We start from the raw sequence: 27914 nt of genomic DNA on the forward strand, positions 1-27914 counted from the left end.
AGAAAGCTTCAGAGCACCTTCAGTTCCCATTTTGCTTCCAAAATTTGCTGACTGCAGACCCCCAAAACAATGTTTTGGTTTCAGTGGCTTTCTCAGGTAATAATGGAAATAATTTTGAATGCCTGAACTGAAAGCAATTAGTTCTGTTCTGCAATAAAGATAGATAGATTAATCAGTTTAAATCCTTTTGTCACACTGATGCATATCACTATGATCAGTCAGCAGAAATCATTCTTGAGGGCAGAACAATAACCCATATAAAATAATCATCTCTAAAGGGAAGGAATGAAGTTATGCATCATCAGTATGGCCACTAAAGAGTTTACCACAAAACCTTAGTAGACATTAAAAAATGTATTAAAAAATTCAAAGTAAAATAATATGTTAGGAAGAGACTGATAGCTCAGCAAAAGATCTGAAAAAACAACCTTCTTTTTAATAGGTAAGAAATAAAAATGTTGAAAAGGGAGATGTAAAGTATTTGTATAGTATAATATCCTTACTGAGGACATTTGCAGAAATTGAAGTTTTGTAACCAATCTCTTTTTGCAGGTACAGCTGCATAAGCTGAATCTCTAAGAGACAAATATAGAAGTGAGTTTGATAAAATAGAAACCCCCAACAAAAATTCAAGTGTAGTGAAGAAGTATGATCTGATTTCTTCTCAAGGAAATCCAGATATCAGATGAAAACATATTAAATTTTCTGTTTACATTTCCCAAAATAAATGAAAAACGATCTAATTTCTTATAAAGATGTATTTTTGTATTGTGATGGTCTAAGAAAATAAGTGAAGCAAAGCTACTTCAGTTTTTACCTCTTTCCATAGCTTCTCTAAGCCTCTGCATCAACTGAGGATAACATAAGAAACTTACCATGAATCATGCTACTTTCACAATAGGAGATTCTAGTCTTTACTCTGGTTTTCAAAGTTCTGTACTCTACTTATATAAAAAATGGTGGTGGGGGTTTACTATAAAGGTCAAATTAAGAAAGTATTGCTATTTTTAGAATTGTAGTTTAACCTGGCAGCCAAGTAAGCACCATGTAGTTATTCACTCACTCCCCTCTTCCCAGTAGGATGGGTAAGAGAAATGAAAAAAGAAAAATGTAGAACTCGTGAGTTGAGATAAAGGCAGCTTAATAGCACAAAAAAGAAAGACACAATGATGATAAATGATGATGATCATAGTAATAATACAAAAGAAGTGATGAACAATGCAATTGTTTACCACCTGCCAACCAATGCCCAGTCCATTCCTGAGCAGTGGTAGTTCATCAGTGGTAGTTCATCAGTCATTTGATATAATAAGTGCAAAAAAGTTGTAAGGAGGCGCTATATATGAGATGAAATAATTGCAATATTAATCTTGAAGATTGACCAGCATTAATCAGTGGTATGAAGAGCTGATATCAGAATCCACTAGAGGAAAGTTCTCAGTTACAAAATTTAGAACAAGAAGGAATGGTTTCAAGTTGTGCCAGGGGAGGTTCAGGTTGGAAATCAGGAGACATTTCTTCTCAGAAATAGTAATCAGGCATTGGAACAGGTTACCCAGGGCTGTGGTGGAGTCACCGTCCCTAGCAGTGTTCAAGAAAATGTTTGACATGGTGCTTAGGGACATGATTTAGTTGGTGACATTGGTAGTAGAGTGATGGTTGGACTAGATGATCTTGAAGGTTGTTTGCAACATTAATGATTCTATGAAAATGTAAAAGTTTAAAAAGAAGCCTATATGCTTGACTGCATCTGTTGGTTCACCACATATCAGCCACATATGTATATTTCTATTCTTTCCTTTATATGTTGTAGAACAGAATTTCAGCCTTAGCAATGAGCACTGACTAATTAAATCAGTCATTTCATTGTCTTATTCAAGGGATCCAACACACATGGTTTCCCAAGAAGCTATTTTTGTTTGCTGGCAGTCCTTTCTGATTTTGTTTGTGTATACATGTCAGTGATTGATTAATAGTGATGGGTCCTAACAATGAGTGGGAGAAACAAAACTCAGTGGATGCCCTAGGGAGGGCTGTCGTGAACAGGATATCAGGAGCAGATAACTCATCAATTTCCCACATCACTCACACCTTTCTGCTCTTAAAATCCTCCTGTAAGCTAGTACAGCAGACTGGACAAGTAACCTTGACAACATCACAATGCTCCCAAGTTCTCCAACTACCAATGTTTCTGAAGAACATCCACTCAGCTGTAGATATCCACATGTTCTAACAGTACTTCGGCACCACATGTTCAATATGTATAATATTCAAAGATGTGATAAGTAATATTGGTAAACAGTTAAACAACTAAGATGCAAATTTGAGCAAATAGAAATGCATACAGAGATACGTAATTTCATTGTTTTTCAGGTTTCATTGTAAGAAATGTAACCTGATTTTATATTCTAGATCTGAAAGGAAAAGCTGAGGAAAATTAGAGAAATCCTGTTTTTCAGGATCACAGAATCACAGAATCACAGAATTTCTAGGTTGGAAGAGACCTCAAGATCATCAATTCCACCCTCTGACCTACCACTAACAGTCCCCACTAAACCATATCCCTAAGCTCTACATCTAAATGTCTTTTAAAGACCTCCAGGGATGTTGACTCCACCACATCCCTGGGCAGCCTGTTCCAATGCCTAACAACCCTTTCGGTAAAGAAGTTCTTCCTAAGAGGATGTTCATTAGTGATGAATCTTAAAAGAACCACTGAGTTTTTGATGAAAACTAAATTGATCATGGAAACAAAACATTATTTTTCATCTTCATGTATTTTACATCCACATCTACGCCATACAGTTTATTTTATAAAATTCTTATTATTTTTTGAAAAACTGCTCAGACTCAGGGAAAAAAAAAATAAATAATAATAATAAAAATATCTAATAATTGAAAAGAGGAAAGAAATCTGGCTTTATGTATAAAAAAGTGAGGCTGATGTGAAAAACAAACAAACAAACAAACAAAAAACCGCAACAACAAACAGCTGAGTAGGACTGTTCCTTGTCTAAAACATTTTGTCTTCATTGCATCTCATTTATTCAATGAAATTTACAAGACTGTAATGTGATGAGTATTGTCTCTTTTGACTTCATATCAGTTCACATTACTGTTATCAGTATCATAATGAAAAGATGGGAAGGAAGCTTTAGTAGTGATTTTTGAAAGTCTAGACTTCAAACTATTTGCCATGTTAATTATGAACCATGATAATTTATTACTCAGTATTTTGATTTATTTTAGCATCCAATCTTCATTACCTTTCATGTGGAAACAAATTGACAAAGATCAGTCCTATGTTCTTTATGTGCTTGCTGTTCCTTACCTTTTCTGAAGAATTTATGGTACATAAGAATGGAAAGAGCAATGTTTTTACCAAATCTGAAGTTACTCAAAGCTGTCTTTTAGTGAGTCATAGTAATTTGAAATGTGGTTGAATATTAGTAATTCCTCATTTTCCTTGATATGCACAAAAGCTCTGTGCTGTACTAGCAGGTATTGAATTTAAATGTACTGCCTTATAATTATCCTATGCCTAATTATGTGCACTCTATTATTTCTAGTGAACCAATGGGACTCCAACACCACCATTATATCTCTATTTCCTTTTCTTAAAAATAGATACTGAATATTGGATTCTTCCCATTCTCCGTCCTTCTACATGCGTTTCTGAAAATATCTGACAATATATGAACTATTTTAGACAGTTCTTTCCTACATTATATCAACTTCTCATAAAATTTTAGAAGAGGCCATTCCTCACCACTGCACAATATACTTCAGATATTGTTCATAGTAATGTACTTATGTCTACACTTTGCTTTCACCTTTCTTTATCATGACATTCCCTTCTCTTTTTAGTTTTCTAAATAATTACACAAAGTGTTCTACCTCTATTTTAATATGTCTGTATATATATAGAGAGAGTGTGAGTAAGAGAGAAAATTACAGAAAAATATCTTATTAAGCATTTCAGTTTTCTCCTTGGCATCTGTTATTTGCATTCTTTCCTTGGAAGGATATGTTCATCTAGCAGAATATGATTGATTAACTGAGCAGAAGGGAAATTTTGTGTGTGTCAGTACTTGGAAATGCCATAGTGTGCATCTATTATGCTGCCAGTCTCTTCTCTCACATGGTTTAATGCAAAATACCAATATTTGTAGGAACGTGCCATCATTTCTGTAGTTTCATCATTATCATTCTGGAAAATTACTTTATTTCATGCAAATGGTACTATAAGCCAAGGGAAAAAGACATGTAAATTATTTTGAAAAAAATACAGAGTTTTTATGAGTCGCCTTCTATGTATCTATTTATGACAGCTTTTAAAATATTTTCTTACACATTTAGTATTCACTGAATAAGTGAGATGAAGTCTGTTTATTCTTAAATAGAATCAATATAACACAGGCTGCAACAGTGCAAACTTCTTCAACTACTCCAGGAGCATGAATCAGTCTCTGCATAATGATATGCATTCTTCATTATTTTAATATGTTTTTTATGATTTTTATTTTTTATTTTTTCATAAGAAAACTGTTACTAGTTATTACTCACTTATACTGTACATGCATATCGTTTTCAGAGTAAGAGGTCTGAAAGCCAACGAAAAGTTTAAATGAATTATGAGTGTGTTATTTTCCATGTAATAAGATTTCACTATCTATCCTGTGTGGAGGTGTGCTTAATCCCAATTCCCTTCAGTCCTTCATTGAATATACCAGTATTATTGTTTATTGCCATTCTCCTATTTCAGTGTTGATAATCTTCTGGTATTAATACAGTCACACATAAGTCAAGTTATACAATCCATTGTACAAATAAACGATGAGAGATAAACACTATCAAAGGTAATGTGGTCCTAATATCCAGAGTTTAACATGATCATTTCTATTGAAAAAAAAAAAATAATGGACAAATGAGATTTGCTTTTATTGAGTACCTCCACTTTCAAGTCCTTCTCTTTTACAAAGTAAATGAAGAAACTTAAATGTAAATTTCTCCAATTCCTGAATTTCTTAGTCATATTTTTGGCAAAATTTTTATGATGGGCTGTGTTTACCTAGGGAGAATGGTAGGATCTGAGCATAAAGCCTTATTGCCTTCATCTTAGGCAGTCAACTGTAAAGTCTGCAGCACTATAGTCATGCATTGCCAGAACTACAAATTTTTCATATCACTGCATTGTAGATTTAACGTGTTTATATATACACTGTTTTAAAATATAATTCTGCACCACAACTTTTTGGTGATTTAGGGTGGAATTCACCTAATTTAGGCAGAGATAAAAGTCCAATTAGTCATTGAGGCTCCCACTAAAGTCGGTGGAGAAGAAAGGGTACACCAGAAAATGATTTGTCTTAGTAATATTTTGCCTTAGTCATATATTTTAAAGTGGGATGAATTGCTTTCAAATGCACTTATCGCTCTTCACTGATCTGCTAGATCACTTATACTGTGTGTCTTTTTAATCACTGAAAAATGGTAAAATAAATCCTACTTTCACTCAACATGGCAGAAAGTTAATATTTCTTTACTTCAGAACCTCAGCATTTCCTTCAGTCTCTGCAGTTAATATTTATGTTTGAAAAATAGCTTTAGATGAAAACTGTAGCCAATTAAACAAGTCACAAAAAACTCTTTGCTTGAATTTCATGATGTCTGGACTTCTTGTGTTCAGCCTCCATTGGTATTTGTTTTATTTTCCTGAATTCTCATAGAAACAAAGTAGCAATGACATATTTTATATGGATGGAATATTATTGTTACACCAATAGATTATATTCCCAAAGTTCCTACAACTCACTGGTAAATATTTAATTAAATGCACTAAGCAGGACAGATCTGGTCCTCCATAGTTTGGACTGTTTTTGTAAGTAATGTATTCAATGCCTTAAAACAACAGCAACAACAAAATCACATACACATGAAATAAAACAAACTAACAAGAAAAAAACAAAAAGCACACCACCAACAACAACAAAAAACACCACAACCTCAATTAAACATTGAGTTATGCAACTACTACAAAATGTTTTCAAGCTCACTACATCTCACTGCTCCCAGAAAGAGTGGATAATTCCTTGATTTGCTTTCCCTTCCATCTCATTCTGATCTCAAATAGGGCTTCTCACTAAAAGGTGGATCCACCTTCCTATTAGCTTCAGTGGGAGTAGTGGGGAGATAGATATACCCAACCAAAGAGCATAAGATATAGTCTTATATTATTATGGGTGAACTGTAACTAAGCAACAACTCCCATTTCTCTTCTCATTGGTGCACTGTTGAAACTGTTGAATCCTAAAGAAAAAAAAAAAACAAAAAACAAACAAACAAAAAAATGCAATTGCATGCATACATAGCTGCTCTTACAAAAATAGCAAATAACAAGATGACAAGATGTTAGGGCTTTACAAGTCAGACAGATTTAATGGAAAAACTTGTCAGATTTCTTTAACTTGGATTAAACTCAAAACAAAAGGATTGAGACCCTAGGGAACTGAAAAGCTTTGTTTCTGACAGAAAAATGGAAAGCTGCATCTCTCTCATAAAGTCATATGCCACAGACAGAAGACTCTACTATCTCTCCCCTGAAGTAGTCCTGCACAAAAATCTGCACTGAGACACAGACACAGATGTTAGAGCTATAGATCTCTTTATAACTGAGTTAAAAAAATGAACAAACAATATAAAACTGTCCTGTATTATCAATTCATACAGTGCTAAAAAAGTAGTACTGCTTAGGGTATATTACTGCATAAAAGCCTAAGTGTTACACTTTGCTGATCAGCTGCAGTTAGTTTTTTCTGGTTCTTTAAGGAGATCCGACCACAATGAAGAGGATGAGTTCATAACCAACCAGGCTGTGAGATGTCTCAGTCAGGAGCCAGGACACTTTGCAGAAGGCACTTATCAAGTACCTAACAGGAAACAGCAGGCAAAGTGAACATCACTGACCATACAGGTGTGATTAGCACTATTAACAGAGAATTCTTTGAGGTGTCTGACTTGGTACCAAATATTGTTTAAATAATAATAATAATAATAATAATAATAATAATAATAATAATAAGAAGAAGAAGAAGAAGAAGAAGAAGAAGAAGAAGAAGAAGAAGAAGAAGAAGAAGAACTGTACAATGACAACACACAACAAATATAACAAATAAATGATTTATTCAATAATGTGTTAAAAGGGGAAGGGTGTTTTTTGTTTGTTTGTTTGTTTGTTTGTTTAGACATTGCTTTCTAATCGTGTCCTGTAGTAGTTCTTCATTCCATATTTACCTGGTATCTCTATCAATGACCTGGAAAACACTTTTGCTAATGAGTTGGAGATGACACAAAGTCACAAAGTCTGAGGCTGTAGTAAACGATGATAACGAATTACTGAAAAAGAGTATCAGGATTAGATGATTTTTTATTATTATTATTATTATTATTCTATATTGCCTATTTAATATAGGCAATAGGATGTTTCTTTTAAAATGTTCACATGCGAAACCACTTATTTACAGGACAGAAAACTATTCTGGAATGAAAAGTCTTACAGAAGGACTTAAAAGTGCAGGGAACCAGGATTTAAATATGATCAGTCAGGACAATATTTGTGACAGAGACAGTGAGGTAGTAAGGATACAGCATAGTAAGGATACAGCATTTTCCTCGATGTGGATACCACTGAGTAAAATGGATGTACTCCTTTCATGGGCAGTGAAAATTTGAATCAAGTTTAGGAGAGAGCAATGCAAATGAGATGCCGATGTCCTAAACTGAGAGACTCAGGTGACATCTGCATTGGCAAGTAGTGCTATGCAATCAGTAGTGAGTCTACAGAGCAACTCAGCTGCTGTTCAGTGCCAAATGTTCTCACAACACATGGATGGGAATTTTACATAAGACTACTTCTAGACTGGTCCCGCTGTCCCAGGATGCCACCAGATCACATTAAAGAGTCTCCTGAAGTGCATATTCAATTATATACAATTCAATACAGTTCTCAATAGAGAATTGTGTTTCTCTAGGGTCCAGACTGTGCAATTTGCAACTGTGTCGTGATAGGAGCGATAACTGGGGTTGACTGAAGATTAACTTCAAAAAAGCACTAGATCTTAATAAAAACACAGTCAAGACATTTAGAAAAACAAAGATACAAAATAGGATGATGTCACTGTAAGTAATTGCTTATAATGGGTCATTTGAAAGTAGAAGTTTCTATTGTATTGTTCACTGTGATGTTTCCAATGATGTTCACAGAGGTACTGTGAGATTTCCAATGGCTGGAAATTCAAACTAAAAAAGCTTAAGACTGAAACAACATGCCTCTATTACCTGTGTATATAAATGACATAAACATCAGTTTCACAGCTTCTTCAGTGGAAGGTGTGAACCTCTACCAATTGAAATATTTTAATCAGGATTTTCTTAGAAGATATGCATTTGGTTTGGTTACTGAAGGTTCATATCCACAGAGAAGAGCACAGATACACATGGAGAAATCAAAATAATCAGGGCTGTCACAGGAGGGTGACCAGCCACATGAGCCAGGGTCAACATCCATCATTCTAAAGCTCTTATAGGTGGTAGGCCCTTATTCCCTACAGAGTATGACTTATTATGGGATGCTCATTAAAATCAATTTCTAACTTTTTTATTGGGTGAAGGACTCATGTAGGTATGTATGCGTTTGTATATGGGGATTTGGGTGTCAGCAACAGGAGTCAGACCAAAAGTCACAGGAGCGCATGAGTCTGAAATATCACTAATGGACCCTCACCTTCATTAGCCAGAGTGGGGAACAAGATAAGGCCACTGGTGCCTTCTGTGTTTGCAAGACTGTTACTCTATACACTGAGCTGTGTGGCTAAGTATATCTATATATATGCATATATCTACATATGTGCTATATACATCTGTTTGCATGTGCAGCTGTTGCAAAGACAAGATTATCCTCACAAATGGTTGGACCTGGGAGTGTAAATCCTCATCTCTATCAGGCATAGCATGTAAGTGGTAGTATGCGATAGTTTAAAAAAAAGAATTAAATTTGATCAAGACCTATGACCTGTACAATGTAAGATGAAAAATTAGAAAATTGGAGTGTTGTCTTCTAGCCCATAATTTAAGGACACGTGAAGAGAATGATCTTTTTATTGTCTTTACTACAGCTCAGGCTTTATGCCACAGGTTTCAATAAAAAATACCAAGAAACAGCAGGTCAGAAATGAATATGGGAATTCACATACATAGCTTAGTGTTTCAAAGGGAGCTTAGTATGATGTGATCTGATGATGCCTCTGCAATCAAATGCTATGCAAATCCTTTAAGTCCTTTACTTCTTTCCCTTCTTCTTTCCCTCCCTACTTCCATCCCTTAATTCTTTCCTTTTCACTTTCCCTCTCTCTCCCTCTGTCTACAGTAACCAAATAATGAATACATAAGATACATAAGATAACTTTAGTTAGTTTTGAGAAGCGTAATTTCTTATTATTACAAACTTTTAACATGTACTTGTCTCTTTCTCTCTCTTTTTTTTTTTTTTTCTATACTCTTAGGCAGATAAAATTATTATCTACATGTAATTTACATACTTATAATAATAGAAATAGTTGTGACTACAATCATTTCTCAAGAAGACCTAAAAATATTTTTTGTTTATTTCTAAACTGCCCATGAGCATAACATAGCATTTTGTTAAATATCAATGTTAACATTTTTCAAAGATCCACTGAAGTGAACAAGAAACTCAAACATTTGTCAAAGATAGGAAGCATTTTCAGGACTCAGAACATTAAGTTTAAAAAATTACCATAACATGACTATATATATATATATATATATATAACAATTGACAACCACAAAGAAAACAAACCAACAAAACTGACAAAACTGACTTTTTTATTTAAAACTTTATTTTTGAGCATTTGAGCATTTTATCTTAAAATTGCTTTGGATGTTCTGTTTCACGTAAGTTCAATGTACATTGAAAGTACATTTACGAAATTATTATTTCAACATTTTATCACATTAACTAGTCATATCCCATAGTGTTGAATGCATTTGCAGTCTCATTGTAGATACAAAATAATGAGTTTGGCTTCCTATCTTAAGAATCTTTTTGCACAGTTTTATGATTTATATTCTAATCTGAAAGTCAGAGACCTAAATTTATTTTTACACAAATCATCATGAAGGACAAAGCTAGGGGCTGGTAGAGAAAAGATAGATTAAGCAAACTAAAACAGAATAATGAGATTAGAAAAATTGAAATTAAAAGTTTAGCTAACATAAAACATTCAATTGGCCCAGCTAAACATGACAAATAATACTTTGGTTGGTTGGTTGGTTGGTTGGTTATTGGCATTTATATAATTTTGAAGGAATACTGATGGAATCCCAGAAATCTAGACATCTTATTCTGTTTTCTCCTGAATTAAAAAAAAAAAAAAGGCCCATTATCACAGCTTCTGTTATTGCATCTGTTATTGCACTATTACTACTAAAATATTACCATCAAGATTTGTCTAAAATAGCATGAACAAAGGAAAAAAAAATCTTTCAGTCATTTTAGGTGACTTTGTCCAATGTTTTAGTATAGAGACTGTGACATAAGGCCTGCATGCAATCTACTACAAAAGAATTTTATCATCCCTTCCCCCACTCTTGTCAGCTTATTTCTGAAGGCAGTACAGAAATGGCTGTCTAATATAGTCCTTAAGAACAGCTGCACCTCTCTTATGCCTTCTTCCTCCTTGGTGGCCTTTCCTGGCTGCATCCTTACATAAGCGTAAGAAAAATGTATCATTCTGTCCGTGGGAAGGAAATCTGTCACTTCTGAGTACCAAATTTTCTCTACAGTAGAGAAACAATGAAGACAGAGTAAATCTACTTTGTGAAGACACTGGATGTACAAGGCTTGTACAGCACTGAATTGCTGTTTTATACATACATTAAGCCCACAGCATCTGTGAAAGTCATAGACCTATAGTGTACTTCTTGAAACCTCTTATTGCATATGGAAAGTGTATCCGCCATTTGGTAGGAGTAAATATAGAATATCCAACTCTTTCATGAGGCTAACTTATTATACAAGGCATATGAAAACTAAGACACAGACAGTTGAAATAAGTAGAGCTCAAAATAACAGATATATTATCAAAATTTGGTATTTTAAGAGGAACCAGAAAATTCTTATTGTAATGGACTGAAAGTTGGAATTCTTATATTACATTTGGGATATCTCACTGAGGTGGAATGTTAATTGAATTGTATTTTTATCACTGATGTCCTGCTACAACATTTTTAACTTAGGAATATTTCCAATAAATGTACACATTCCCAAGTCACATTATATTCCTGGACAGTGGATCCGAACATGTGGCTGACTTACTAACAGAACTCAGCAAGTTCATCAAACAAGCATAGGAGAAAGGTATTACTTGGCCAACCTTATATGGTAAAATGATTCATCACACAGAACAGTTCCTGAAGAACTTCTGATCCTAAGGAAAACCACATAGGTTCCTTGATCCTATGGGAAACCACATAGGATCAGTTTGGGAATGACAGCATCCCATGGGAGGGAACCCACATTGGAGCAGGGGCAGGGAATGACCGTGAAGGAGTGGCAGAGCTAAACATCAGATAAAACTGAGCTAAATTTATAGAAAAGAGATTATTTTCCTATGTTACAGAAAGATATATGGAAGGTTTGTGGCCCATTAAAGTGAGCAAGACTTGAAAGAGAACATCTTTGAGAATACAGTCCGAAGGGAAGCATGATGTGCATTTTAAGCCTGAATATATTCTTTCACCCAGAAAATATGATTTTTCTCCATTGGAAAATTATCTTGTTTAATAAAATTTAGCTTTGCTGGAAAACCTTGTTATCATTTTATCACTCTTTAAGAAAAAGATGCAGGAAGGTCTTCCTCAACTCTCTGGGGTGTTATCACAACCACGGAAAAAAATGACTAGTTCAACATAATGGGAAAGCTCAGGTTGGAATTTAACACAGTTCAATGAGCACAATAGGTATTCACTTGTGTTTCTGTAAAACATTTGCCCATTTATATTTCCCAATGGACATTGTTTTATAGACTTTATCCCATGAGTTCGTACCAATGGAAAGCAAAGATGAGTAAAGTTAACTTTCCTGAACAGAAATGAAACATAGGATAGTGTTAGTACATGCTTTGTCTCAAGGAATTTTGAACCCTTAAAATAAAAATATTTCTTACAACAGATGAAAATTTTGAAGTTTTGCAAGCCAAATGGCACTCAGTATATGTAAAACATAAAAGGATGTAAGTCTAGAACAAAGTCTCGAGACATTCTATTGGACTTAAGAAACTCAAATGTATTCAATGTGGGCCTTTTACTGCATCCAAAGTGACAAGTATTAACAGGGTGGCAGAAGCTCCCCAGATAAGTGACTCAATTATATCAGGTTTACCATTATCCACTCTTAATAAAACTAAAAAATGAACTAATGTAAAGATCAACCTGACAAATAGTGTCACCAAAGATCCTCCTAATTGAAGTTTAATTAAGATGGCACGGAGGAGAGCTAGACTCAAAACATTTTCTGATCGATACTGCAGAGAAATAATGACAGATGTTCACATGCAATCCTTTGTTGTTTCTTAGACAAGTAAAACCCATTGAAACAGTTGAGACAGGATCAGTAACTGTATTGGGTTTACGTGGCAGGTTTTGGTAGTGGGAGCCTGCAGGGCTGGCTTCTGTGAGAAGAGTATAAAAGCTACCCTGTAAGGAATGTTTCAGCAATTCGTGTCAATAGAGGGCTTGAAGGGCAAACCTTGAGTCTCCGATATCTGGGGGGTTTCAGAGTAATTACTAACTATTGTGACTACTGCATGGGGCACTACGCAAGTCTCTGATATGCGGCCAAGATGGACAAAGGAGAAGGACAAGGAAAAAGCCGGGGAAGAACACTATGAGCCTTCAGCATGAGAGACCCTCAGAGGGACCACCAGAGACTGATACACAAGCGCCAGTGGGAGGGTTCAGATTCTGGGAACTAATTATAATAACCCTGCCTTTTCTAGAATTAGTAATGAATATGTATTAGCCTAGGAGTATAAAAACCAGCCACCTGATGTTACATGTGCATGTGTTGCAGGAGTCCAGACTTCCCACACACCGAGCACTGTTTACTTGCCTTTTATTTTTATTGACCCCATAAATAAATCTAAATATAAAGCTAAATTGACTCGGAATTTATAACATGCCCCATCTTTGATAAGGGCCAATTTCAACCAGCTCCAAAGGGACCTGCTGCTGGCCAGAGACAGGCCAAAAAGTATTGTTGGTTGCACCTCAGAGTGTAGATTTAAGGGAAAAAAAAATGCAGTACAACAGCAGCTGGGAGAGTGAGGAATGAGAACGAGCCCTGCAGTCCCCAAGGTCAGTGCAGCAGGAGGGTAGGAGGTGCTCCAGGCACACAGCAGCAGTTCCCCTGTGGCCTGTGGAGAGGTCCCTGGTGGAGCAGGCTGTCCCCCTGCAGCCCATGGGTCCCACATGGAGCAGATCTCCGTGCTGCAGCCTGTGGAGGAGCCCCTGATGAAGCAGGTGGATGTGGCCTGGAGGAGGCTGTGGCCCATGGAGAGCCCCTGCAGGAACAGACCCTGGGCCGGAGCTGCAGCCCGTGGAGAGGAGGCCATGCAGGAGTAAGGAGTCTGGGGGGAGCTGCCACCCATGGGGGACCTGTGCTGGAGCAGTTTGCTCCTGGGGGATGGACCCTGTGGTACGGAGCCATGTGGGAGCAGTTCTTGAAGAGCTGATACATGCAAGAAGCCCATACAGGCTCAGTTCAGGAAGGACAGCATCCCATGAGAGGGACCGCATGTGGAGCAGAGGCAGAGAGTGACTGTGAAGAAGCAGCAGAAATAAAGTATCATGGACTGACTGCATCCCCCATTCCCCATTCCCCTGCACCACTTGGCATGTGGGAGGATAGGGGGAGAGTAAGGTGTAGAAGATGATGGATGGCTGGAAGGTGTTTTTAGTTTGCTTTTAGTTTTTCACTTCTTTACCTTGTTATTAATAGGCAATAAATTATTTTAATGTTCCTGTGCTGAGTCTGTTTTACCCATGATGATAATTGTTGAGTGATCTCCCTGTCCTTATCTCAATCTGTGAGCCTTTTTATTATTTTTATTGTTTTATTTATTTATTTATTTATTTATTTATTTATTTATTTTATTGCTTTTATTGTTTTTACTGTTTTTTATTTTATTTTAATTTTATTTATTTCATTTCATTTCATTTTCCCCAACATATTTTCCTCTCCCCTTTCTACATCCACAATTTTGACATGTTCATTTTTTTTCCAAGGAGAGGGTATCTGGTCCTGTTGCTTGCTCATTTGCACTAACTCATGTAGAGTGTATTCTCCAGGCAGCACACCATAGTGATGTCATTCCTTATCCCTCTTCTGGACCACACATGATCCTGGCCATAACATCACCAATCTTAAAAAGACTTTTTATTCAGATGGAAAGTTAAGTGATGATGAGATTAGAAACACAAAGTGAATCCCCCCCAGAATAAAAGAATAGGCTTTAATCTCAGTGAAGACAATGGGCTTGTTTAGCCCCTTAAATTCTGTGTGACACTTTTAGAATTTTCCTGTTAACTTTCATGACTTAAATCTCTGGTTATATATACAAGCTAAAGGAGAGACGTTTAGGGGAACTTTTGAAATTTAAGTGTTACTTTCCAGCTTCAAACATCTAAATATGTAATTTCATTGTCTACATTTTTAACCTTTAAATGGACAAAGAATTGATCTTTACTAGTCTAATTCTTTCAGAGCAAGTGAAGCTTACTTGAGTTTACCTACAGATTACTTTATCCCACAGATAAATTGACAGACATATAACCTCTCTTGGTAATTATTCCTTTTAACAATTGAAATAATGTTCACCAGATAAGTGTGTTTGAGAATTATGTGGGAACTATTCACATGGCTGTTATCTACCTCTTAAAATGCAATTATATTGTAGGTTTCCAACAGACTTCTGTCAAGATCAGAATTCCCTTGAATCAGGTGTTAAAGCCTACAGTCTCTGAAGAGAGTCAAGATTAAGAGATCTAAATGCAGGAAGGTAGAAGACATTTAATTCATCATCTTTCCTAGAAATCCTAGAAATTCTGTGATTCTGTGATCTTTACTTGCCCCAGTTATTTTCGCTTTATTCATTATGGATAAGGAGACGCAGGATATAAGAATAATAATGACACATACATGTTCAACAAAGTAGAATAGCATCAATGAATGGAAAAGGATAATATTCACATGAAAAAAAACATGAAGGATTGTGTCAACATTGTCTCCATATAGGATCAAAAGAGAGAGAGAGGTGCTTCTAACAAGTGACTCATCTGCTACTTAAGATATCTACAGAATAAAATGCCATTTGGAAAGTAATATTTTCCAACTGATCATGAGGAGTTTCTGCATGTCTAAACTGGTCAAATCACATCACTTTAAGGAACAGAAAGAACTGCAGCCACATGTATCATGAACAAGTATAGTAAAGGAAAGCTAGGCAAATTTTTTGTAATATCTCATTTCTACTGTTATTTCTGCAAATTTTAACTGCCAGTGTTTAATTTGTTAATTCTGAAAGTTTCATCTGTTGTTACTTTTTCTTTTCAGTAGTAAAGCTTTAAGGTTTTTCTTACCTGGACAGGATCTTGTGACAGTGTGCTTACGCAAGTTAAAAATGTGTTAGGTGAAATTCATATTTCTCTTTATAAATTTATATTGCATTGCCTTGTTATTTCATGAATAATTCTCCCATACTTGTCTCTTAGTTTGACTTCTTCTTCTGAGTTAGTTCTTTTTGTTATAACTCTACACTCAGTAAATTTGTAAAAATGACTCAGGGAGGAGTCAGACAATGGTGGGATGGCTTTTTTTTTTTTTAATTTCAGTATGATAGTTTATTGATATGTGCATGGCTTTAACTCTGTCATGGGAATTCAGTGTAGCTAGCTTTGTTCTTTCTATTCATTCCTATGTGGTTGCAACTTAGTATTTGTAATGTTAGCATGTATTTCAAAATTTCAAAATCGAAGCATTATTATTTTGGGTTTGTTCAAAATGCTAATGGTAGTGAACCTCATGTTGTTCAATTTAGTAGATACAGTAGAACTGAGTTTCTGCACTTTGCAATGACTGTCATATTGACCAGACAGGCTACATCTCCACAGAATAACAAATAAAAGCAAAATGGTAGCAGATTGCCATTTACTACAGAATGTCCATCTTGTGTCAACTGAGTAGTTTGAAAAAAACTGTTGGACAAGAAACAATATTAAGACTGTGCCTAAATAATAACCTAATTATGAGAAATACTGGCAGATTTCCCTGTCATTCATAATGTATTAGAGATGAAAGGTTTGCTTCATTTTATTTTAGAATGCTTTGATAATACTATAATTGAAATGACCTCTTAATGACATGATTGTGGATACTGAGATCATATTAGTAAATACCAATAAATGCAAACAACTTTTCCCTTAGGAAAACCATCAAAACTGCCACAAAAAACACCATTTTAGATACTATTTCTCAGAAATTAAATTAAAGACTTCACAAATCAATTGTTCAAACTACAGTTCCTTGAATGAAGCTAAGGTGATTCTATAGCACTTTTGGGAAGCAATCTTAAAGAGCTCACAAAGTAAGTCACAAAATTAGAGGTTTGGACAGCCCCTTCTCTTTTTCACAGAACTATTTTCTTCCTTTATGCCTTTATCCATTCAGCAGATATGGCAAGAAATTAGTAAACAAACTATTTATTTGTGGGGTCATATAGGAGATGCATCATCATGTACATGTATTAGGAAAGCTTGCTCTGTCGTCTGTCGTCGCAGTCTTTTTTTTTTTTTTTTTTATAACTACTTCCAATTTCTAAATTTGCCAGTATTTTATAAGGACAACATTCTACTGTAGCAAAACAGAATAAATAAATTATGAAATAATTGCTAAAGCAACAATATGCCACATCCTCCTCTTCTCTCTTTCATTTTTTTTCTATCTGAAAGATTCATCTTCTGAAGCATAACCTTTTCTTCTGACCTTTAGAAAATTAAATAAAAATGAGAATTTTCCCTCCTCCTCACTTGCAGAGTGAAAAATGTGCCCATAATATGAAGCAAGATAGATTAAAATCATCTTTAATAAGTTATCAAAACCTCCAGAATACTTCTGAAAAAATCTCCTAAATATTTTTTCCATCACTTGGGAATATGTGCAATTAAGGAAATATATATCCTTAATGGATTACAAGCTCAGTCTATGATTAACATACACGTCAACCTTTTTGTCTTCATGGTAAGTCAGTTCATTCTGACATAATTTGATGAGATAAATTTTGATAGTAGCACAAAAACTAATCAAATAGAACATTTTAAAAAACAATTTATGTTATCTTCTCTGATATGTACTCTGTCAGAACCATGATCTGTGCTGCAGCCTCTTTCTAGGCTGGATCACTAGTGTACATCTGCCCTTTGTCAGTAAACTATTTGTAACCCTCATAAGGTGGCCATGTTTCGTGCCCTTTCTTTACACGATAATGTTTATGAACACCATTCTCATTAGCATGTTTGATTATCCTTAGATGTATTTCTATTAACTGGATCATTTCACAAGCTATTTTTCAAATCCTTTATCACAGACATTTTTGTCAATGCAAATTTTGGCCAACATCTATGTTGTCTATTTGTGGTGAAAGATGAAAGAATATGCCTAATTCCCCAAATAAATCAGATATCTATCTAGCTATCTCTCTAGCTAGATAAAAATCACCCAAGTCCTCAAGTTAATGGAAAGAAAAAATAAAGGGGGATGGGATGGGGAGGGTGAATTCTTAGAAAAATACCTGAAATATGTAAAAATTATATGTCCAGATCTTGACTGTGGGTAAAATAAACAGATTTTGCAATAAACCAGATCAAACCCCAACCTATCCTTCAATATACTCAAAAAATCTGGAATTACCCTTTATGAGACAGGAATATGCTGCTGTATTCAGGAATGAAATCTACCCCTTTTTCTTCTATTTTATGACACCTAAAACACACAGTCAAGATTTCTACTGGCTTTAAATGAGGTGGGTGTATGCTTTGAAATCTACAGGATTTAGAAATAGCACTTATTGTGTGGATTCCCTTGTCACCTGACTTCCTTTCACTCCTGAAAAGCTGCAAAGTAATCAGAGGAGATTACTTACTGGCATAGTTATAAGACATAACCCTTCATCTATACAGAGGGCTCCCTAAAAATGATCAAATCTAAACAAAATGCCGCTGCTGTCTAGTGAATTATTTAATTCACCATCAGTGAAAATAGCTCTCTTCAAAAAGAAGGAATGCAAGAAGCAATGAGCATGCAGTATAATATAAAAGTCAGCTTGTGCCTAGTGAAAGGCAGCTTGAACATATGCTGATATTCAGAGTGGGATGGCTACAGTTCATTCACATCCACCCTAAAAATATCATGCAACATATTGCTGAGGAAGTGGTAGAAGAGCAGGCAGCAACAGCATTCATATCACTAGACCAGGAGCTCTGTTAGGAAGCTGGGAACTGAGAAGTGGTGATAAAAGTGGTGATGTGACCTTTATCTGCTCTTGAACAGATGAGCCTGCTGTAGGTCACTGTCCTTCACTACTGCCACCCTCTCCAAATAGAGAGAATATTATCAGCACAATTGTTTGTTACCAAGTGATACCTTTAAAAAGAGAAGGTTCATATTGGTAATATTTTATCTATGTGTGTCCTTAGAAGATAGGTAACATGATGACACTAACCTTAACTTACAATGAGAGGTAAACCTCTGAAACAGTACTGACAGAGCAGAAATTTCATCTTTGTAAAAGAATCTCTTAGCTCTGTTTTATTCAAACGTGTTTCATAAGCAGGAAAAGACTGGCTCCAGGAAAAGACTCTGGGAAGATTTTTCTTCTTTTTGCACTCAAATAAGGTTTATGGTTTTACAGAGAACAATGCTGAACTGTTCTTTTCACTCCCCAGGGACCCCTGTTCTGAAATCCAGCCTACAATAAGTCAGAGGAGGATTAATTGAGCTGTTTAGGACAGTGACTATACCCCATTTTGAACATGTTTTTTTGCTAAAATAATTTGGCATGCTTCTAGGTTGCAGGACATCTGAAGATGGCCCTTGTTATCTAATTATCTACAGCTTCCCCTGAGGAAAACCTTAGTTCTTGTAATCACGTGATCACCTCCTACTGTAACGTATGTGTTTGTCACATCCACATCTCAGGAATACAGCATGATTGTGATGCCTGGGAACGCAAATAAAAGACAGCTCCTCATTTTCTTCTCCAGCCACTTCCAGAAATTGAATAAAATTATTTCACAAGGAAGAGGTAGCATTCAGAGTTAAGATTATCTGAGAGTACCTTCAGGATGGCTGAGGTATTTGATGTGGATGAATTCCTGTAATTTCCTTTTCATGAAGATGTGTGGAAGAAAACTATGTTTGCCTTTACACAGATTATTCCTCTTTTTTTCTTTCTCAGACTTTGCTATGCATGGCATGGCCTATCTGAAGTAGCAAATATAGGCCAGCTCTTCTTCTTTGATCTGCTGGGAGAAGTTGGATCTGCTGTGGCTTATTTTGGCCAAGCATTTCAGATGGCCACAAGGCTTGTGCTCCAGAGAAGTTGCCACCAGACCCTTAAAAACACTCCCTGTCCCCAAATCTACCAAACATCCTCAGAAAGCCTTCCTTTAACTTCTTCATTGTTTTTTTTTGTTACTCACAACTACTGTATATGCTTTCACATCTGTTGTAGGTTTCTTGGTTTGGCTTGGTTTGCCTCACTGCCTACACCCTTTTCTCTTTCAATAGTTAAACTGCCAGGAGATGGATCTGTCAAATAGAATCCTTTTAATAGAAAAATGGATTTGAGTTCTTGAATTGTATTGCTTTGGCAGCTCTGATAAGGAGAAGACACCCGCAGTGTGGTGATAATGTGGGAAAAACTTCATCGTCTGCTATTTCTCACTCCTTTGCTGCATTTAAATTATATAAGAGTCTGCTTCCCTCTCAGCCTACTGCACCCCGCTTAGCAGCCTGCATGACTCTGCAGTTAATTCTTGCAGCTACTCTAGTTCCCTTTTGAAAGTATTTGGCAGCTCACCCTGCAGAAAAGGGCATATCTGGAAATTGCCTTTTTTGCAGTTTCACAATGTCTGCGATTAGCCAGTTTAAGCTGGAGGATCACACTCGAAGGAATTGAATTTCCATACCTGACTAATAGTCCCTGTCTACACTCTCATTTGTAGTGAGTTCCTCATGAAGCAGCAAGTTTTGGTTACAAAATTCTGAAAAGTGCTCAGTGAGGAAAATTAAACTGAAATCAACACAAGTGCTGAGTGAAAACTGAAAGTTAACATTCACGCTAAATCTCTTAGGGTAAAGATTAAAGAGCATTTGTTTCTTGATGATTTCTCATATAGTTTAACATCTTGGGGAAGAGATTTGAATGTGGGTTGGATTTTATTTTTATTCTTTTGGCCATATTTTTTTAGGTTCAAAAAATGCTACAGTAAGCCTTATCAAAACAAGAATTGTGAGAAAATGTGTGCAGAGGCACATGCCACTTTTCTCTTTCGGAAGTAAATGAAACAGTTCGAAATCTTTGTAATGCAGTCAAGCAACAAGTCTCCTAAAATTCACATGAGAAAGGGCTGCTATTTTGAATTATGGGAATTGCACAACATTCTGTTTTGTGGATTGCCACAGGTGTTAATAAGTATTTTGACAGTCCCAGTCAGATACATAACATGATTAATTTGCAGAGCGAAGTTTGGATATTAATGTTTCTTTGCAGAATAGGAAGACAATAAGCTCAATGTTCTTATAATAATCTTATAATAATCTAAACTTTTCATAACAGAGTGCTAGTTATATTACTGAACTTTTTCCCCAGTGCATTACAAAGTAATAATTGGCATTTCATGTCCTTTTGGTTAGGATTACTTTATGACAGGAAATTGTTGGTTTTTTTTTGTTTTTTTTTGATAGCTTAGTTGTTATTTTTTTTTTTACAAATCGTATCAAGTCTTGTTGAAATGCATCAGAAGACTTAAATTGGTTTATGATCATAAGGGTTAATAGTTAGCATCTTCCATGGAAGTGATTCAACTCTAAAACAAGTTCTGACAATTTCTGATTTAGAATCACCATGGGGTGAACAGATTCAGTTCTTTTCCCCAATCTTGCATGAGATTCTGTGTTCAAATGAAAGGAAAGGAACCATTTCTAGCAATTTCTGCTTGCACAGTTGTGAAGAAGTAAGAATTTACAATTAAGAATCATATGCTCTTATCTTGAAGGGTGCTGGGTACATCTTGCAATTTGCTAAGTAACTTCGGTTCCCATAGAAACTAAATGAGATCAAAGGATACTCAGCACCTTGCTAGTGTAGACTGCTGGCTGATGACTAGCTTAGAAGTTTATTTGCAGATGTGTTACACCACTAACTGCTTTTATAAGAGAAGTTTTCCATTAGATAAACAACGCTGAGGACTCTCTAAGGACACAGTGCTTGAAAGCATTTTGAAACCTACAGGCTGAAATAGCATTTCTGTTCAGCACACACCAAAAATAATAAAGGAGCAGTGCAGCTACTGTGAATACCTTTCCCCACATATATTTAAAGAAATTATTTAGGACTGGAGTAACTTTTTTTTTTTTTTTTCTCTTTTTTCAGTGATATTTTACATACTGGTCATGGAGAGCACTGCACCAATCTGCAGAGCTATCAGGATCACAGAGAATGTTTCAGCACTATGAAGCCAGAAACAACAGAAGTAAGATTTCCTATGCCATACTGTTTTAAGATGAAAAATATGTAGCTTAAAATTGATCCAAAAAAAAAAAAAAAAAAAGACCTCCCAACAAAACAAAACACAGCCCTCTGTTTCCCTCTCTGTATTTTGCAACACAAACATGTCTAGCATGAAGCAGGATCACAGAGGTGGCAAACACCTGGAGTAATGGCAGACAGATTGCAGATATCTCATGTGTTTATGCATATATATGTACCCATTCTGGCTGTAATACGCATGCTTTATGTGCTGTGGTGTAAATTTTCAACAATTCTCCGCTCCATTGTGACACCCCTTTGTTACAGTTTGAGTTTTGATTTTCACAGGTGTTGGCCACCAGCAGCTCTTAGCCTTTCCAGTAGAAACTGTGGGCACTTTACAGTGTTTCAGGTGAGATTCATCTGGATATCTTCAGCACAGAAGCTGACAAACAATCTACTCACACCATATCAATGGAGACAAATAGGAGCCAGAATGGGAAATGCCTTTTACTGTAAAGCTGATATGAAAATCAATGAGGAAAAATGTACAATAGAATAAACAACCAACATCATCCCCTCCCACCCCAAAAATGTTTCTCCTTATTTAATATAAAAAGTATACAGTTAATTAACTATACTATAGATGGGTACCTTATAGGTTTTTAAGACTACATGAATCCCACTTTCCAGCTGTCTGAGACTACATATCCAAAGTCAACTGACACTTTATAACATATTTGCATCTGTCTGTTATCAGAGTGACACTCTTTGGTGACCTGCGGGTGTGATCCTCAGCAGAAGCTTCTGAATTATAGGAAAGCCCTGGGTTTCTTTGAAGAAGACAGTTCTTGAGCCCTGTGGGTGCTGCAGGGCAAGCTGGCTCAGCAGCTGCTGCTGGCATGCAGCAAAGTGCTTGCTGCCGTGACAGGCAGTCTGTCCTGCAGGAAAAGATGGGAGCTGCTGCTTCTGAGGGAATATTGGCTCCATCTACTCCTGCATGATGTGACAGGACCTAAATATCAGCTCTGTAAATGGGAAGAAGTTGCTGTTTTGCATGGGGCTGCTTGTTTCTCTGTACAAGGAGTGCCCAGACCTCATATGTCTCTTGCTTTACTTCCCCTACTTAGAGTACTGTTTGTTTGCCTCAGATCTGTGGGTACAGCCTTGCATTGCTAACAAAGGCATTCTGATTTTATGCATCATCCAGCCATAGAATAATTTAGATTGAGAGGGACCTCCAGAGGTCTTGTAAACCAACCCACAGCTCAAAGCAGATATAAGCAGAGCAAGTTTCTCAGGACTGTCTCACTGAATCTTGAACACTTCCGATGGTAGTTCTTTCACATCCTCTCTAGGCATCCCACTCCAGTATTTGAACCTCTTTATAGTAAAAATATTTTTCTTTCTGTCTAATCATGAAAGTATCTGGCTCTGTCTTTCTGTCCTCTGATTGGGTGGCTGCAGGCAGCACTAAGGTGTCCCCTGTGCCTTCTCTTCTCCAGAACAAACAGACAGATCTTTCAGCCTCTCCCCAAACATCATTCAGTCCATCTAGTTCCCTGGTCAGCTTGCTGGTCTTAACTAGATTCATTCCAGAATATCAATATCAATATCATTGGTCTCTCAAGTGCTAATCAGAGGGGAAGGATCACCTGCCTGGTTCTGGTGTCTACACTTCTTCCACTTTGTGTATTTGAAAACCAAATCGTCTTCTTAAAACAATGACAGCAAAAAGTTCCTTAGTATCTTAAGGACAACAGAAACAACAGTGCTCAAGTTGTTTTCAGCTTCAGTAGCAGGGATTCATAAACCTTTGTGGTAACGCTGATGAACACATATTTTCTAGTTCATGTCTCTTCGCATCCTGTGGTTCACCCAGCTCTCATCTAGCAAAGAGATCTTCTAATTCACTCTTGTTATCTCATGATTGCTGATTTGTTAGTTCCTTGAAGCATGTAACAATCAACCCATATGCCCTCCCACACACACCCCTTCCCCCAGGACAGCTCTGCTTGACTGGAATTTGAGTCAGCACGTGAGAAGGTACTTTGTAGGTATGCAATAAGAAAGAGAAAAAGAGTGAGCAAAAGAGTGAGCGAAAGGAAGGAAGGAAGGAAGGAAGGAAGGAAGGAAGGAAGGAAGGAAGGAAGGAAGGAAGGAAGGAAGGAAGGAAGGAAGGAAGGAAGGAAGGAAGGAAGGAAGGAAGATATTTAGAAACACCTCAATTTATTCTTTTTTTTTTCTCAATAAAAAATATGAAAGAGCCCTATTCAAGAAAAAGTATCACTGTCACTAACCACTTGTTACCTGAAAAAAAAGTCTGCTGAATGTGGTTTTCACCTCTTTTGGATGCAGCTCCCATGAAGTACACCGCAGCTTGTTAAGTTTTTTATTATGCAAAATAGAGCTGTAATTTTGCAGGCAAGCATCCTTCAGTCCTTTCTGATAACATGCTTGCTGAGTGGTTACTGTACCATGTTGTGTTGCAATTCGCTTTTAATAAGGTGAATTAAACAGAGCCAAGGATCTTTTCATCTCTGTCTCCTATCAAATACTGCTCTGATTGGTTCCTGACACAGTCAGCGGATGTCCGAAAGCCAAAGGACAGCTCACAGTAAGCAGTGTAAGTACAGTTACATTCTTTTGGAGATTATGAGAACTTAACAGTGTAGGCAGGAAGACAGTTTGGTCCCAGGTTCAAACAACATTCTCTGGTACTGCTTAATGTAGAAGTACAGAAGCAGCCAGTAAATCTTCAAGGAGAAGGAGATGTATCCTAATTGAAATGGGGAAGATAATAAAAAAATAAATTAAAAAATCCAGGACTTTTGCCTGTCTCAAAATAACCAAACACACAAAAATAAATAAATTAATAAATAAGTTAATTAATTTACATAAACTGTGAAATTGTGCTGAAATAGTTTTATTTATAGGACAGCTTTCTCTGAATGTGTTTCCACAGATTCCTGAATCAGTCTTCTGTATTTGTCCTCACCTTCCTAGTGCGAAAAAATCACCAATTCTTGTTTCACCTGCTCATACTGTTTGACATTTTCCTTAAATGAAGGAGCTTCCGAGACTGTTTTCATAGACTCATAGAATATCCAGAGTTGGAAGGAACACACAAGGATCATTGAGTCCGACTCCTGGATTCACATAGGACCACCCCAAATCAAACTATACATGTATATTTAAAAGCATTGTCCAAATGATTCTTGAACTCTGGCAGGCTCAGTGCCATGGCTGATGGCCTGGGGAGCTTTTCCCAGTGCCTGATCACACTCTTGGTGAAGAACCTTTTCCTAACACCCAGTCTGACTTTCCCCGGTCCTAGCTCCATGCTGTTCCCTTGGGTCCTGTCACTGTCCCGAGAGACCAGAGCTCAGCGTCTGCACCTCCGCTCCCCTTGTGAGGAAGCTGCAGGCCACCATGAAGCCTCCCCTCAGCCTGCTCTGCTCTGGGTTGGACAATCCAAGTGGCCTCAGCTGCACTTCATACACCTTGCCCTCTAGACACCTAACCATCCTTGTAGTTCTCCTTTCAACACTCTCTAGTAATTTTATGTCTTTCTTATATTGTGGCGCCCAAAACTACACACAGCACTTGAGGTACACCAGAGGTACGTCTGGGTACACCAGAGGTACGCCAGAGCAGAGTAGAGTGGGACAATCCCTTCCCTTGACCAGCTAGCCATGCCATGCTTGATATACCCCAGGGTACAGTTGGCCCTCCTGGCTGCCAGGGCACACTGTTGACTCATATTCAACCTACCATCAACCAAAACCCCCAAATCCTTTTCTGCTGGGCTGCTCTGCAGCCTCTCATCCCCTAGTCTGTACGTATATCCAGGGTTACCCCATACCCCGTGAAGATTCCAGCACTTGCCTTTGTTGAACAAACTTCATGTGGTTGGTGATTGCCTAGCCCTCTAATTTGCCGAGATCTCTCTGCAAGGCCTCTCTACCCTCAAGAGAGTAAATGGCTCCTCCCAGTTTAGTGTCTTACTTATTTCTGAACCTCCCTCCCCACTTCTTTTACATATCGGATGAGTTGGATGAGTTCAGATGTGAGTCAGTGTTTTTTGTTTGTTTGTTTGATTGATTGATTGTTTTTCACAGTTAATCATTCCCAACTGAGATCAGAATTTACGTGGCTCAACTTGTGACTTGAGGGTAATTATAATTATGTGGATACATTTCATCATAAACAATTATTTAAATAGTTTTCACTTTTGCTACCATATTATTGATTTTTTACTGAATATTTTTTCTTTTTACTTGTTACATTTCTTACACTCTCACTTCAGAAGAAGTCAGATATCATCCAAAAGCATTTTGATCTACCTTCCACCATGGATGCAATTTTCAGGGTTGTCCTCAGCTGCACACTATAATCTACCTTTATCTATTTCTCTATTTATAATATTTATTATTGCCAATCTGTATAATCTGCCAACATTTGTCAACTGTTATCTTTACAAATAGAGTTTTGTGGAAGTAGAACATAAAATAATAGGCTTCTTTCTGTCATGATTCTTCTCTAGGAGATATACATTCTCTGAGATATACGTTCAGATATACATTATATCTGAGATGTGTAATTAAATGTGCCATATAGAATGTGACAGAAAACTAGTGGTGTTAATAAACAACAAGCTCTCTGGTAATTATTCATGTACCGGTAGATCAGTTCTAGCTGGTCACAGATTCTGAGCAGGGTTTTTAGACAGAATCTGTACCTGTCATTTACAATATTCTTATTTTTTTTCTTTATTTCTCCTACTATTATAAGGTTTTATTTTCATTCAAATAGAGCCACAATTTTTGATCAAAAATTGTTTTGAGGAACTTTGATTCATAGGAGAATTAAGAGAATTAAGAGAATGTAGGAGAATAAGGCAAGAGGATATGGTAGAAGATAAGAAAATGTATTTAACAAAAGCAAAAGGCAGCAATTCTGTCTATCATCACAGTCTTTACCTGTTCTCAACATTTTCTTATATTTGAGATATACAAAGAAAAGTAGATGAAATAAACACATTTCCTTCCAGAAAAACAAAAACCCCATTCCCAGTACAACAAGGGAAAACAGCTATGAAATTCAACTGGATGTCATTCACATGGAAGTTAACAGCTGGTTCAGCCAAGTGACTTAATATCCAGACAGGAGACAAAATCCAGTGCAAAGTGAGGTGAAAGAAAAGTCACAGTAAGTACTTATAGAATAACTTATACGAACAAAATTTCCTGTTAATCAGTATCATTGATTAAGTGTCCAGAGCACAAAGGTTTTGATTTCTGTGTAATATGGACCATTTTATTGTAAGTGTGCATCCAGTCGTTACCTGTGTAAATGCAATTACCTTTCAGTTAGGCTATTATCTCTAGAGATTCTCAACAGCAACAGTCATATCTTTACTTCTGCATTTTCTTCTCATTATTTTTTTAAGTGTTGTTTTTTCCTTCTTCTCAAACTCTGAGAAAAGACAAGAAGGTATACTGAGTTCGTTTCCTTTATTGCGTTCATTGTTTAGTCTCGTATTGTCATTTCTGTTCTCACTAATTTACTTCTCTGTCCAAATTCACTAATCCTACTTTCTTTTGCAGAGAACATAAAAAATTGTTAGTGATCATCTCTGAACTTTTCCTTACCTGAAAATGAAATTTCACCTTTTTTTTTTTTTTTTTTCTTGATGAAGTGCTATATTTACTTTCAGATCTTCTGTGCTGTGAAGTAATTCACAGATACTAGAGAGTAGACACAGAGTAACTATTTTTAAGTGAGACTACTTGAAAGGTAAAATTTAAGGTTCGTAGGTACCAATCTGACCTCCATGGCTAATTTGACCTACATGTGAGGCCAGTTTTAAAAGCAAATGTTACTAGTGAGATATATAGCAGCTGCCAGTTTTAACTCTTTGCTGCAGCTGCTGTCAGAGGCAAAACAGGAAGAGAAAAGGGCAGTAAAGTACAATGTGCCAAAGTAACGACAGATGGCTGCAGCACAAATAGAGAAAAAATATGTCTG

This window comes from Anas acuta, chromosome 3 (genome assembly GCF_963932015.1).
Source record: "Anas acuta chromosome 3, bAnaAcu1.1, whole genome shotgun sequence".
Taxonomy (NCBI): Eukaryota; Metazoa; Chordata; class Aves; order Anseriformes; family Anatidae; genus Anas; species Anas acuta.